Source organism: Macaca mulatta, chromosome 4 (assembly GCF_049350105.2).
Source record: "Macaca mulatta isolate MMU2019108-1 chromosome 4, T2T-MMU8v2.0, whole genome shotgun sequence".
Classification (NCBI taxonomy): Eukaryota; Metazoa; Chordata; class Mammalia; order Primates; family Cercopithecidae; genus Macaca; species Macaca mulatta.
Window position 1 is genome coordinate 19,193,896 of NC_133409.1, and position 14,402 is coordinate 19,208,297.

At 37.6% G+C, this 14,402-nt stretch overlaps 1 protein-coding gene across 1 annotated transcript in view; it reads right to left on the minus strand.

Annotated features, from left to right (window-relative positions):
- HS3ST5 (heparan sulfate-glucosamine 3-sulfotransferase 5) overlaps positions 1-14,402 on the minus strand; it is a 281,111-nt gene that overhangs the window by 56,618 nt on the left and 210,091 nt on the right.

The window sequence follows — 14,402 nt, forward strand, 5'->3', positions numbered from 1 at the left end:
GGTAGGGTGTGCTGGAGGTTGGATGGTGAGTTGAGACATGCATTAATTATCCATTAAATCAATCAATAAAACATGCTTTTGAGCATGACTCTGTGCCCAGGACCAGGCTGGTTCTGTAGGGATGTGGGAGAGCCATGTAAGAATTCAGTTTGTCCTTACAAACCTCAAATTTTTCAATGTGAAATCTAGCCAGCATAGAGCATTTGCTTTGGAATGGTGGTACTAAACCCAAGGCCAAAAGAAAGTCGGAAATGAATCGTGTTTGGGCCTTACAGTCAGAGGACTTTCTGTGGAAGAGCTAAGCTTCATAGGATATTTAGAAAATTGAAAAGTTGAAAGAAGGGTTTGGGGAGAGTGGATATAAGAGAGCAAATGAAGGGCATGATGTGGGATGAGACAGGTGAGGCTATTAACAGTGTCATGGAATTAATCACATGAATTTTTAAAAACTGCAACTTGTATTTTGCATATTCTATAATGTAGTGGCTTCTATTAGTTTGATAAAATATTTAAAATATGTATAGTGTACTATTTTCTAACTATTAAACCATCAAATTTCATTCTCTTCAAAAAGCGTAGGGCAAATTCTTATTTTCTAAGAATATCATTGTGATAATTACATTGAATTAATTCTTGGCCTTGGAATACATCATGCACCATTTCATCTATTCTGTAGTTTTATTTGGATTCCATATCCAACTCATATTCACTCCCCAAAATACAGAGAACATGCAAACCTGATCTCTTATTTTTAGTAAACTGTCATTTTTTACTACTTCGGAAAAAAGTATATGCATGGGCCTGGAAGAAAATGTTATTTTTATAATCTGACATGGAAACTACAAACTTCTGAGTCCATTTTGTACTGGTTTCAATGGAGCATAACTAATTCAATGCTTTCTGGGCATAGTACACTAGAGAGAAATCTTTCAATGAATAGTGCAATGAGATGGCCCATATTTGTATTGCAAAATATATCTTGAAACAGTTTTAACTTCAAAATAGGAACATCCTTAGCAAATTAGATGCTAAATGTTCCCTAGGTACCATAAAGACATCCCAGATAACTCTACCACACTTTGGTGGAAGTATTTGCACATCATTTTCTGAGTCATTTACTCGTCCCCAAACAAAATGTCCTATCTTCCTCACACAAAGCATGGGTCTCCTGCCTAGGTCTTTTGGCCTCTGCTTCCCTGGGTGACAGAACTCCCTCTCTATGCACTGCACTTCCTACTTCTCACACAGCTCGTGCTGGGGAATGACTTCCTCTCGATAGAGGTCTAGGGGCCAGGAACAGAATGTGAATCTGGGTTTACTTTTCGGGAATCAATAAACTGTGCATATTCTATTAAAAAATAAGCACCTTAGAACCTTACCATAACGTTGGGGCCAGTGCTAGGTATTTGACTTATTTTAGAGGAAAGTGACTTGTTACTCATTTTCTTGGGTTTTTCAGTTTCAAAACTCAAAAGCGTTGCCGTGTCCAACGACTTCACATTTCTGAAATCCGATTTTGAAATCTCCTGTCTCAACCATCACGTCCTATTTATCCAGTTTACTGATTCCAGTACTCCACTTCAGAAATTTTCTGACCTCTTTGGGACCCATCACTCCCTGACATGACTAGCGTGTTCCCTCCTTGCCATCCTTCTCATAACCGCACTTTCTCCTTGGCTTGGAGTCCATGGTTCTGCTGTATAATTATCCCTTATAAACACCGTCACTCTTTTCCATCCTCTTCATTTGCCAAAACCTCAACCATGATGAGCTGGGCAGAATAATGGCTACCTAAAGATGCCATGTGCTAATCCCTGAATGTGTGAATATGTCAGATTATATGGCAAAGGAGAGTTAAAGTTGCAGATGGGATGAAGATTGCTAATAGCTAGCCTTGAGATGGAGAGGTTGTCCTGCATTATCCAGGTGGACCCAGTGTAATCTCATGGGAGGTAGAGGAGGGAGAAGCAGAGGTATGGCAGCCATTGCTGGCATTAAAGATGGAAGGGATCAACAAAGCCAAGAGATGAGCTCTAGAAGCTGGAAAAGGCAAATAAATGGATTCTTCCTTAGTGCCTCCAGAAGGAATGCAGCCCTGCTGACTTCTTGAATTTAGCCCAGTGATATCCAGTTTGGATTTCTGACCTGTAGCAAGGTAATCAACTCGTGTTCCCTAAGCCACTAAGTCTGAGCAACAGAAGAGCAATAGAAAACTAATGCCCATGGTTAAATTCAACTATCTACTTACTCTCTGCCAGCATCTACAGAGTTGATTATTGCAAATAGCATACCACCATGCTAGTTGGCCTCACTTCAAATATGGCTACACGTCACAATTGCCTCTTGACTTTTTCAGACTATCTTATCACACTTCTCCTTCTCTTCCAAGATAATTATTTTACAACTTCTCTTTCCTGAAATCTCCATCACTGCTTCTCCTCAATTAATTCTTAGCTAATGCTTCTTACTTTACCGAAAAAACAATAATAAATAATTGGAAAATACCACATGTTCCTGCCATTTTCCTCATCTGTTTCCATTGCTGCACAGGTTCTCTGTCTTCCACATGTTATAGTAGTAGATGAACTGTCCATGAGCCAATTGAAAGCCAATCTCTTCCATTGAGTCCTGGATCCCATCCCTCTTGACTTCTCAGGGGCCTCCCTAATGGCAGTAACACTTAGCAGCTCAGGCAAAATATGCTGAAGTCTTAATTTGACCTTCCCCCAAAATGCCATATCCAAATGCACTGGTAATTCCTGTTGTCTCTACACCATAAATGCCGTGAGTCCAATACTTCTGTCATCTAGAGATGAGACTGCTACAGCTTGGTCCAGTTCTTCTTCATCTCTCACCCGATTGGATGCAATGACCTTTCTATCTTCACTCTCCACTGTTCTATGGCCTTAGTAATTTTTTTCTAAAGTGTAGATTAAACTATTTCTTCACCCATAATCTTCAAAATTCTCTCCACTGCAACCAGTAAAAAATCCAGATTCTAGCACGTGCTATGAAAATATATGTAACTGGACACCTGTTTACTCCAGCCTCATTACAACTTTTCCCTTCATTTACTCCAGTCATGCTGGCCGCCTTTCTCTCCCTCACATTAAATAGTCTTGTTTCTACCCGGGACAGTTGTATTTGCTATTCCTTCTCTTGGAATGATCTTCTTCTCCTTCAATGGATGGCTGCCTTCTTTGCATTGATGTCTCAATTCAAGAGTCACCTCTTTTAAGAAGACTTCATTAATGCTAGCCAAGTAAGCCTAAAGTTGCTCTATTAAATTACTCATAGCATATATCAGTATCCAAACTCTCATGGATCCATTAACTAAAACATCATCAATTTATTGTCGGCCTGTGCCCACGAGAATGCCTGGCATATAGTCTTTCAATAATTTTTTTAATGACTGACTTTTATGCTAGTCTATAAGTTAACACTCCAGAGTTAACTTGGTTGAAGAAAGATTTGGGCAAGATAACTGTCAAAGTCTTTTTTTATGTGATCATTTACTTGTCCTTGGAAGTACTATGAAAGTATGAAAGTAGGATGCCTGTGTATCATTCCATTGTTATCGTTAGAAATAAGGCTGGCCAGCTGCAGTACCTACCCATCTTTCTGTGTTTCTACTTTGATTCTATGACAGGACTAGTGACAGCAATGATTACCTCAAATGAATAGTTTATACTTAACTGAGCATGCTTATATTTTAATTTTTCTTCTGCCATTACAATGACAAGCTGTGGGCTTTCTCTGCATATGTCACATGTGCATTGCTTTGGTTTCTGAGACTAAAATGGAATAACCTGGGTGGTGGAAACAATGTATAGTTCTTTACATTACTATAGTGCCAAACATGCAGCAGGTTCTCTATGACTAGTTTGATTCACTGATGGATTTTCTATGGAGTCACGAATACTTCTTGTCTAACTGAGGCCTTCCTTTCCTTCATGGCTACAATACACTCACCTTCTACTTTATCCATTGTGCTGTTACTTTTAAGTGTTAGCAGAAGTGGGGGAATAATCCCTCCCATTCTGATTTACAAAATAGGATGTTACTAAAGTTTTCTTGATGGTAATGACATAAGAACTCTTAGAACTTTTCAACAGAGTCTTAGCTACTGAAGATCCAATAGGATCATATAATTATGTGATCTCTTACAGCATGATTTGCAAAAACAGGACTGCTGGGAAGCCTCAGTCATTGGCAATATAAAGTCACACATTTTTCCTATGCACAAAACTGCTCTTTAAAATCTGATTATGTGCAGATATTAGGTCTGTTTTGTTATTATTATACATATGTTTTTATGATTGGCACAATATTCATGTTTTGAGTTTTCCTTTCTTGACTAAATTAATCATAGTACAATATATAAATGAAGCAATTGATATTACTGAGAGGACAAAAATGCTTAAAGAAAATGCTGCAGTTGAAACTGCAAGTTACTTTTTTTAAAGATCTTATTGATCAGTTGCTTTATTGTAATTTAGACTCAGCCATAGGAAAATATACTCTTTTTGTGTTAAAAGGTTATGTGAACACAAATGTTATTTGAATTCATTAATTCAGTCAGCAAATCACCTTTGATATTATCCTCACAAGCTTTATAAATGCAAAGACAGTGTTCATATGGTTCAGTATTTTTTCTGCAGTGAGCCAGAGTCCTGGTCCCAAAATCAAGTGCATTAATGCTATGTACAATGTGGAATCTCAGTAATTACCAGTTGGCAAATTATGAGGACAATAAAACTTATATGAGGATATATTTTATTTTTTATGCCATCCCAAGTATTTCTCTCTCACATGAAAAAGGCATGAAAGTAACACGTGAATTTTAGAGTGGTTAATGGTAGTTGAAGGGTATGTTCATTTTCCTGAAGATAATTTTTTTAAAATTCTGACTTTCTAAGAAAACTGTAAAAGTCTCTCATAGACGCATTAACAAACAAGAAACAATGACATTTATTTGAAGTTGGGGAATAAGTCTTTGCAATAAGTATGTATAGCATGAAGTTAGCAGTCTCAGAACCTTTTGGCTAAATTACATGAGTCTCTGTCTCTTAGAAAGCTAACCAAGTCTCTATTAGCTTGGTCTAGTCCTGCTATAAAGAAAAGAGTAATGTCATATATCTGTCCTATCATTATAATAATGATATAGTGTTAACCTCTTATGGAAGGGGAAAGAAGTGTAGATGCTAGATTGAATCCCACTGGCCCTAAAATCTTGCTCTTTCTCTCATACACAATCCCTCCGCAAATGCAAAAAGCATGGGCTGTGATCTTCCCCCACATTATTTCAAATGTCCAGAAAGACACTAAATAAAATCAGAAGTTGAACTATTTGAAGGAAGTTCTCTTTCCTTTTATTTTTTGTTTGAAATCCTGTTTAGCATTGAAGCAGGCTTCTGTGATTGACGGTGGTAAATGACACATAGGGTTCGATAGAGTTCTGTGGTGAAGGGTAAGTATTTTAGTGTCTCTGTGACCTGATCCAAAGGCTATTCCTAGCAGTTTGTCATTTAGTACAGAGAAGGTTAGTGAGGTCATGTTGATATATGATCTTTTATGCCCTGAACTTATCACTGCAGTCAAACTGGCCCTATAATTCTCATTAACAATGAGCAGTTATTTTTTGACACTAAAGAATAAAATAAAACAATTTTTTTTGCCCTATTCTCCAAACTACAATATAAAGAAAAGGCACCGCTTGAAGTTTAAAGTATTCCACTAGAGAAATTTAGGGTATCTTTATTTTTACTCATAGGAGTAAAAAGGCTTTAGTGTTCTCAGAAGAAAACCAAATGAGATCACACTAATGAGATTGCTGGTAAGAACTGTCCAAATGTGAACATCACCATGATAAATATCTGTTTTTAGTGGAGAATGAGATTACCTTTAAAGATATTCTAGCATCTCAGCATATATTCCAAAAGGAATAAAATTCTCTAAAGGAAGAAAATGCCAAAGAGATGGGAAGGCAATGTGGGATGGGGGAAAGAAATGCCAGCCTAAGAATTAGGAGACCCCGGTTCTAGTTTGCCTACGTTATGGGCTAAATGGTGTGCAGCAAAGACCATAACCTCTCCTTACCTGGTCTTTTCTTGCTTGGATTTTACTAACAACCTGGAGTGTTTTTGAGTCAGCTGACACATTTACTAGGTCTCCAAATCCATTTACCCCACAGACCTTTCTATTTTTATAAGTTTCAGCAGCATCTCCAAGAGCATTAAGAATAAAGTTAAATTTCTTAGCAGGCCATAGAGGTCTTTCAAGGTTTAATCCTTGCTTACTTCTTACATTGCCCATCACCTTCCACTTCCCACCTCCTTCCCCATCCTCTTGCTGTCCAGAACTAATGGAGCTTCTGCCCTAACAGCTGGATCTCCATTTTCCCCCACCACTGACCCAAATCTTACTTAATGAGTTTAAGTAATGACTTACTTCACCTTAATTGCTGCCCTTCCTTTTGGGTTTGGTGCCATCCTTTGTTACATTTTAGCACTTACTGTATTATAATAATCTGTTTACGTATTTGTTCTCCCACTCCCTTCATCCATTAGACTTAACGCTTTTTGGCAAAGGGTAGTAAATGAATAATGAATGCATGAAAATCAACTCTTCTTATTCCTATTATTATAGGGGAAGGGGAGATGGAGTTGAGTCATTGGCTAATACCATTATCAAGAAATCAAATCATCATTTTTACCAGGAATTCAAAATACTTCCCCCTCCCCATTCCAGCTGAATGCTCTGGTGGAAAATACCTAACTAATTAACTGAATTAATTTTAATTCATTAGAATACTAAAATTAATCTTGAAGAAATAGTTCATTTCTTTTACTTTCTAGGCAAAAGATCTTGAATTTGACTTCAAATAATAAGTTCCTTTGGGCTAATTTTTCATTCAACCCTGTCTTGGTTCCAACCGATCATGGTTTATAGCTGGACGTCACTTATCTCTACTAGAAAACACAGATGTAGCCTGGAATAATGGAACAAATATTACTCCACGCAAAATCAGAAAATATGGGTTTGAGTTTGTCATTTCTTAGTGTGGTGACATTGGACAACATACTGAATCTTTTGAACCTCGGTCTTCTATTCTGTAAATTAGAGTAATATCCAGCTTACAAAGTTATGGCAAGTCTCAAGTAAGATGATGCATGATGTGAAAGCACTTCAGAAAGTTAAATGCTAAACAAGTATGCTATTACTCTAACCCTAAACCCAAAGTGTCAGTATTGTTTATAAATTGGCTATCCTAACTTCTTCCTAGTGATACTATACTAGGCAAAAAAGACCAATTTGAATTTTATCTCCTCTGCCAAGTAAAAAGAAACCAGAAAAATGCCTAAAGAAAGGAGGAAGATCAGTGCATCAAGCAGGCCAGATGTAATCCACAACGTAGATAACTGACTTAGGCTAATTGGGAATTCAGAAATAGACAGCTCTGCCCTGTATAACTACCCCTTCCCTCAAATATTTCACTCCCTACCCAGACATCTACCTCTAGGAGTGGCACTGTGGGCAACATAGGGAATTCAGAGTTCATCAAATGTCTCTATAGTGTCTCATATTCTGAAAATGCTTTTGCAATCAATTCTATATATTATGCTTCACAAGGACCTAGAGAAGTATGTTAATATTATCCTTGGATCAGAAAAAGAAGACAGCTAGCAATTAAGTGATTTGCCTCAGGTCATAAAGGGAATTAATGCTGATACTAACTTTCAAAGAGGCCTTCTTTGCATGGCAAGGAGAACTCCTTTATTTCTCCAGTTGTAAATTATCCATATTATGACCAGATTTACCAGTCCTCAAGGCAGATGACCTTGAGGTACCATTGAGACTCTGAGGGAGCATGTATGGACACCTATACTATTATTGCCAGCTTAGCCATTTCCACATAAGTCATAGCCAGGTGTAATTTTCAGTGGAAAAACAATGGCATATAGAAAGGAGCCATTGATCTATAGTCAGGCAGGTAACACAAAGAAGAGACACAAGGGCAAATCTGTGTTTTGTCTTTAAGAGTTTGATGTTCTTTCCTGGAGACCAGTGATTCTCAAACACTTTATGTATTTCTTAAGGATGGGAGTTAACTGCATTATAAACAATCTATATATAAGAAAGCAATCATATGGTGTTATTACTATTATTTACCATTATCTCGGCTACTGGTTCTCATTTCTCTACTCAAGAATATATAGTGAACAAATTAAATAAATTTGAAAGTTTAAAACATGGAAGTAAACATGAGCTCCCACAGGTTAGACAGGCCTCATGACCAAAATGAATTGATAGAAAGGTATATGTCTCGGTCATTAATCTCTTCACAAGATGTTTACAGTTCTTCTTTCCGACAGGTGGCAGGAGAATATCTCTCCATCACCTTTAGAAGACAGGAGTAGAATAGGACTATTCTGACCAATAAAACATGAGCAGAAATGGCACATGTTACCTCTAGGTGAGAGTTTTAACAGTTAGTGTGAAATGTGGGTCTCTTTTCTCTCTGCCACCATGTCTAGTGTCTGGGAATGCTCCAGATAGTGTGGCTGTTCCGTTTGTCTGGTCCTGGACGAAGGCCAAGGGGAACACAGGAGTACCCAAGCCATGATGGATACATAGCTTGAGAAAGAGAAAACATATATTTTAAATCACTTAAATCGGAGGGTTGTTTGTAATCAAAGCATAACATGTACTGTTCCTATGAGAAAATTCACCTGATTCAAAAACAGCAAAGGCACTAAAGGAGTAAGAATAGCAAAGCTTAAGAAGAGGCAAACAGTGAATGGATGTCCACAAACCTAAAGGGAAAAGTAGAACACAAAGTGTCTGAGGGACGATAAACAAGGCAGTAGAGAAGTTATTTCATTGGAGTGAGTGAGCCAAAGTCTTTCCTTACACGGATGGCAACACTGGCATGGTGGTTAGACCACCACTGGGAGGCTTCATCCATTTGATAGATGTCAGAACTTTTGTTCTGATAAAATGGCAGAATCTGATAAATTCTTGACTTCCAGAAAATAATGTGACATTTCTTTTAAAACCAACAATGTGGTCTTTCAAAAGTTGGGGAGGCAGTGAGGGGGATTGCAAATTGAAATTAAACTTTCTTAATAAGGAAGAACTGCGTAATGTTAAGGACAACATGAAAAACCTAGGAGATTAAGTAGCAACCAACATAGGGAGAGCACTGCACACAGAACTGGACTCCAGCTTTTAGAGAAGTGAACATGAAAGATTTATAGAAGAGATATTTGTGATATCATAATTATACATTTTAAAAGGGTTTGGAACTCTGGCAGGATGGGAAGATTTAGTATATTTGATTACAATAAAGTCACAAATAATCCTGATTAGGAGCCCTCAATCTTTGCAGTATACTATATGCTTCACCAATTCATTCAACAAATGTTTATCAAGTAACTACTGGGAGTTAGAAATCATGTCAAAATGGTGGGGCTCAAAGAGGACATCAGTTCTGCCCTCAGGAAATTTACAGTAAAGCAAGAGAGACAAACAATAAAGAAGTAATCCCAGCACTTTGGCAGGCCGAGGTGGGCGGATCACAAGGTCAGGAGTTCGAGACCAGCCTGGCTAACATGGTGAAACCCCGTCTCTACTGAAAATATAAAAATTAGCCAGGTTTGGTGACATGTGCCTATAATCCCAGCTACTCAGGAGGTTGAGGCAGGAGAAGCACTTGAACCCAGGAGGCAGAGGTTGTAGTGAGCACCACTGCTCTAGCCTGGGTGATAGAGTGAGACGCTGTCTCAAAACAAAACAAAACAAAACAGAAAACAACAAAAAAACCCAAACAAACAATAAACAGATAAGCCCCCGGTAGCATTTATTAAATATTTAGTATTCGTTAGTGATTATGACTGTGCCTTTACCTAATTTTTTCCCCTAACTATAAGCCTGCTAGATAGGAGTAAACGGGAGAAACGGAGGCACAGAGAAACGAAGTAATTTAGCCCTACATTTATACAGTAATTGTCCAAACTATGACAGGAAGTCAATCTTCTATGATTTCAATGTCTGTATTCTTTCAACCATACTTTGATGCCTTTCATATCTAACTTTGAGATTCTATATACTGTTTTTACATTTTAAAAATGTGTGTGTGTGTGTGTGTGTGTGTGTGTAAAATGAACAATAGATTTATCTCACAGACAAAAAATACTTCTTTATGTGATTATTTTGTTCTTTTTTTCAGTTCAATTGGAAAATAGTTACAGAAAATCAGGGGACATTAATGGTTTATAGGCTATGATTTGAGAACCTTTCTAGTAGTCACATGTAAGATATAAAGTTGCTTTTCAACAAAGAGTCTAAAAATATTTAATGGAGAAAAACGGATACTCTTAGGGAAGAATGACAAAATCCTCTCTAAAAATACAAGCGACCAAATTGGTTTTACAAATTTATAGGTGAGGTTAGACATTTTCTTATTTTTAAGAGGATTTTGTTCTTTTTCTTCAGGGCTTGAATTCCACGAATTAAAAAGGGAGGTCTTACATATTTCTTTTTTCAGAAGTCCCAGTAATGTACACCTATAATTGGAGGAATTTTGGCATCTGAGAATATAACTCAGCATTTATTATAAGCCAAACAGCTAAATTGATTTTAGCATTCTGGAAGAATAATTGCACCTTTGGTGCTGAATTGCTTCCCTATGAGCATTGAGCCAAATATTAATGTACATTTGAAAGGAAACGAAAAACGTTCAAACTCTAATGTACCTCAGGCCTATAAATCGGAATCCAGTCACTTTAAATTAAGTTGGATTTCTTGAAGCAAAACTACTTTTATTATTTTTATATTACTGTTCTGACCCACAGTTTATACACCACATAACAGTGTTCTAAGCTTTTCAAATACAATAGAAATCTCCATGTGGGAGGTTTCTGTGATATTGCTCGCTCCACCTAACACAAGCAACCAGCCCAGTGTCAACTCATCTCCTAGGACATCCAAAAGACATGTGATATTCATTCTACTCAGAGTTCTTTCTGTAACTCAGTGCATCAAGGACAAATTTACTGCCTGTTAATTATTTTACATTTTTTTTTGCATTACAGAAAAATTTAAATTTCTAAATAAGCAAAAAAAGGAAAAATGTATAATCTAATTACCTAACAAAAAAATTGGTAATATCTTGGTTTGTGACTTTCCAAACCCTTTTCTTCGTAGATAAATAAAATTTTATTTTTACAAAAAATACAATACTAATATTTATTACCTTATTTTTTTTACTTAATCACAGGTTAAAATAATATCTACAAATAATTTAACACAGATGTATAGTATTAGTGTATGGCTCTCCCATATATTTTAAAAACCAACCACTATATTTGAATATTTGTCTCCAATATTTGGTTATTATCACATCATTCCTTAGCATATCTGTCATAAAACAAGTTGAATGCTTATTTTTATTTATTTATCTGTACAATTGTTTATTTTTTGCAAATGTTAAAAATAACATTTTAGAGGTGGGAATACAATTTTGGGTGATAAGGAGTTAATGAATATTAGATCTTAGTTCTGACAGTGCGTCCTACCTTCTTCCTGCTGGAAGTCCTGTCCCAGGCCCCACCTGGGTGCTAGATGCCAGGGGCTTCTACCTTCTACACCCTTGCTTCGCTCCTTGTTGAGACTGGGGCTCTTCCCTGACCCAGTCCAGACATCACCACCTGTCCCTGGGAATGAACCTGTCTTGCATAACACTTGAAGGGAAGGTCCAGCCGCGATTGTCTGTCACTCTTCTTAGCCAGTCTTGCTAAGCTGACAGTTTCCAGAATGTGTGATGAGCCCTTAAAATCATGCTTTGCTACCTGGAGCCCTTAGGAGCCACTCTGCAGGATACCCATACCATCCTTCGAGGCTGACCTTTGGGGGCTGTGTGTAAACATTTCATCATTCACATAAGCATTCATTCATTCACCTATCACACAATTTAGTGAGATCGTACTTTTCATTAGATTTTGTCTGGGTTTGGAGATACAAGTGTGTATAACATAAACTCTACCTTCATGGAGTGGGTCTAACTTTCAGAAATCCCAGGGAATTCTCAGCCAAGAGAGAAGGCATTTATGGCATCCAGTTAGAAAATCTCTGGAATTCATTTTCAATAGAGTGGTAGATGACGTTTAGTTTGGAGCAATTGTGGCATTAGGTATTTTTATTTCAATGATATTCCCTCTTACATTCACGGAAATCCTTGTTAACTCAAGGTTGGAAGAGAATAATGCACCTAGGATGTGAAACCCACCCTTCTGTTAACATAGGTTACAAATACACTGAAATACATAGAACCAACTATGCCTCCACCACGTCCACCTTCCCTACCTTGGAGGAGTGTGTATGTTATAGGTAAAGTGTGGGGACAGAAGCAAGGAACACGGGATGACTTGTGGGTCATAACATTATTGTGATTTAAACAAGATTGTAACATTGGATACTCTGAACTTCCAATCCGCAGCATTATTTATTTTTGGATACTGAATCATTAAGCCAATGAAAACTTTTCTCTTATTTCAATGTCAAGTGTATATACAGATTATTAATTTTTTTTTTTTTATATTAGATGGAGTTTCACTCTTGTTGCCCAGGCTGGAGTGCAATGGCACAATCTCAGCTCACTGCAACCTCTGCCTCCTGGGTTCAAGCGATTCTCCTGCCTCAGCCCCAATTACAGGCATGTAGCCACCACACCAGGCTAATTTTGTATTTTTAGTAGAGACAGGGGTTTCTCCATGTTGGTCAGGCTGGTCTCAAACTCCTGACCTCAGGTGATCCGCCCACCTCGACCTCCCAAAGTGCTGGGATTACAGGCGTGAGCGATCGCGCCCGGCCATACAGATTGTTTTTACACTACCCAGGCTCAACACTCTAAGTTGGAAGAGACCTCAAATATCTTCTAGCCCAAGACATTCATTGTAGAAATGAGAAAACTAAGCCAACATTACATGGCTTGAAGTTTTCCCACTTCAGAATTTGAATGTCCAAAAGCAATTAAGAGTATTTCTGACTGAAAACTGAACAGAATAAGGTAATACCCTAAAGGATAATTCTTCAAAAAGTATCAAGAAAATAAAAATAAAAATGAATAATTGTCCAATTAAATAAAATCCCAACTTTTAAGCCAGACATTCAAGGTCCATTTCTTGTCTTTCCTAACATAAGGTCTCCTCTCCAGCCAAGTCACTTTTTGAATGAAAGCATACAGATCCATGATCCCGTTCAGCCTGCTAATCCACGACTCGACCTGCTTCACGCCTAGTTCAGAAATTCAGTCTGCCTTCCAGACAAGTAGGTCCTATAGCTATGGATCTTTGGCTAACATGTACTCTGTATGGAACACATATTCATTTGCATGTACAAATGTTACTTTGGAAATTTAATAATTCTTTGCATATGATGGTATGTGGTAACTCCAAGACATTTTTTTTTTATTCCAAGATTTTACAACCCTGTGAACTTCTCAGGATGCACTAGGGAGGAGAATTCACTGTTGCTCTGTATATTTCTTTATTCAAGAATTATATAAGGATACCAGCTCTCTCACTGATCTTTACCATGATCATTATCACATCCACTCTCTAAGGCTGAGGTCAAAGCTGGCAGTGCCTTCAACATCTCCCTTTGCCATGCCTGCCTTTTTGTCCAGCTCTTGCTGTGACTGACAACCACCATGGACCTGATACCTTAGACCCCTGTTTTTCCTGATGTTGCACTAAACTACTGGGCTGAAAACCCCATACAATCCCAGCTCCTGAGTCCCAACCCAAGTCAGACCTGCCCTGGACCTCAGAGGGAATATGAAACCCTGGAATGCAGGGTGTGCCAAGGATGCGTATTGGCCAGACTGAAACTCCTAACGCTTATCAATTCCTTTCATTCTTCTCAGTCTACAGCTTCTTATTCTACAAGGGCTTCAACTGACCATACCCATTCCCTGGCACCCAACCACATATGTGACTAAAATAATACAGGAGGTTTTTGTGTTTTGCTTTTGTTTTTGCCTGTATCAAACAGATTATTAATACTTTTCCATTACTATGGTTCAGTTTTTTGGTAAGCAGCTCTGTCCATGATTAGCTTTTTTTTTTTTTTTTTTTTTTTTTTAAATCTAATGGGACCAGCTAATGAAAACAAACCTTGATAATCAGAGAAAAAAATAATACACAAAGGATTTAACATTATTATCCTGCTTTCTTGGTCCATGAGACAATGTAACTGAAATCTGTCTTTTAGATCATATTATTAACAATCAGCTATCGATTTTCAGGTTTACGTTGTTTCGGGTCATTTGTTGTATTTCTCTCCAGAACATTGCTAGATGGTAGCAAAGAAAATATCCTATAAAATGAGCAAGTAAGATG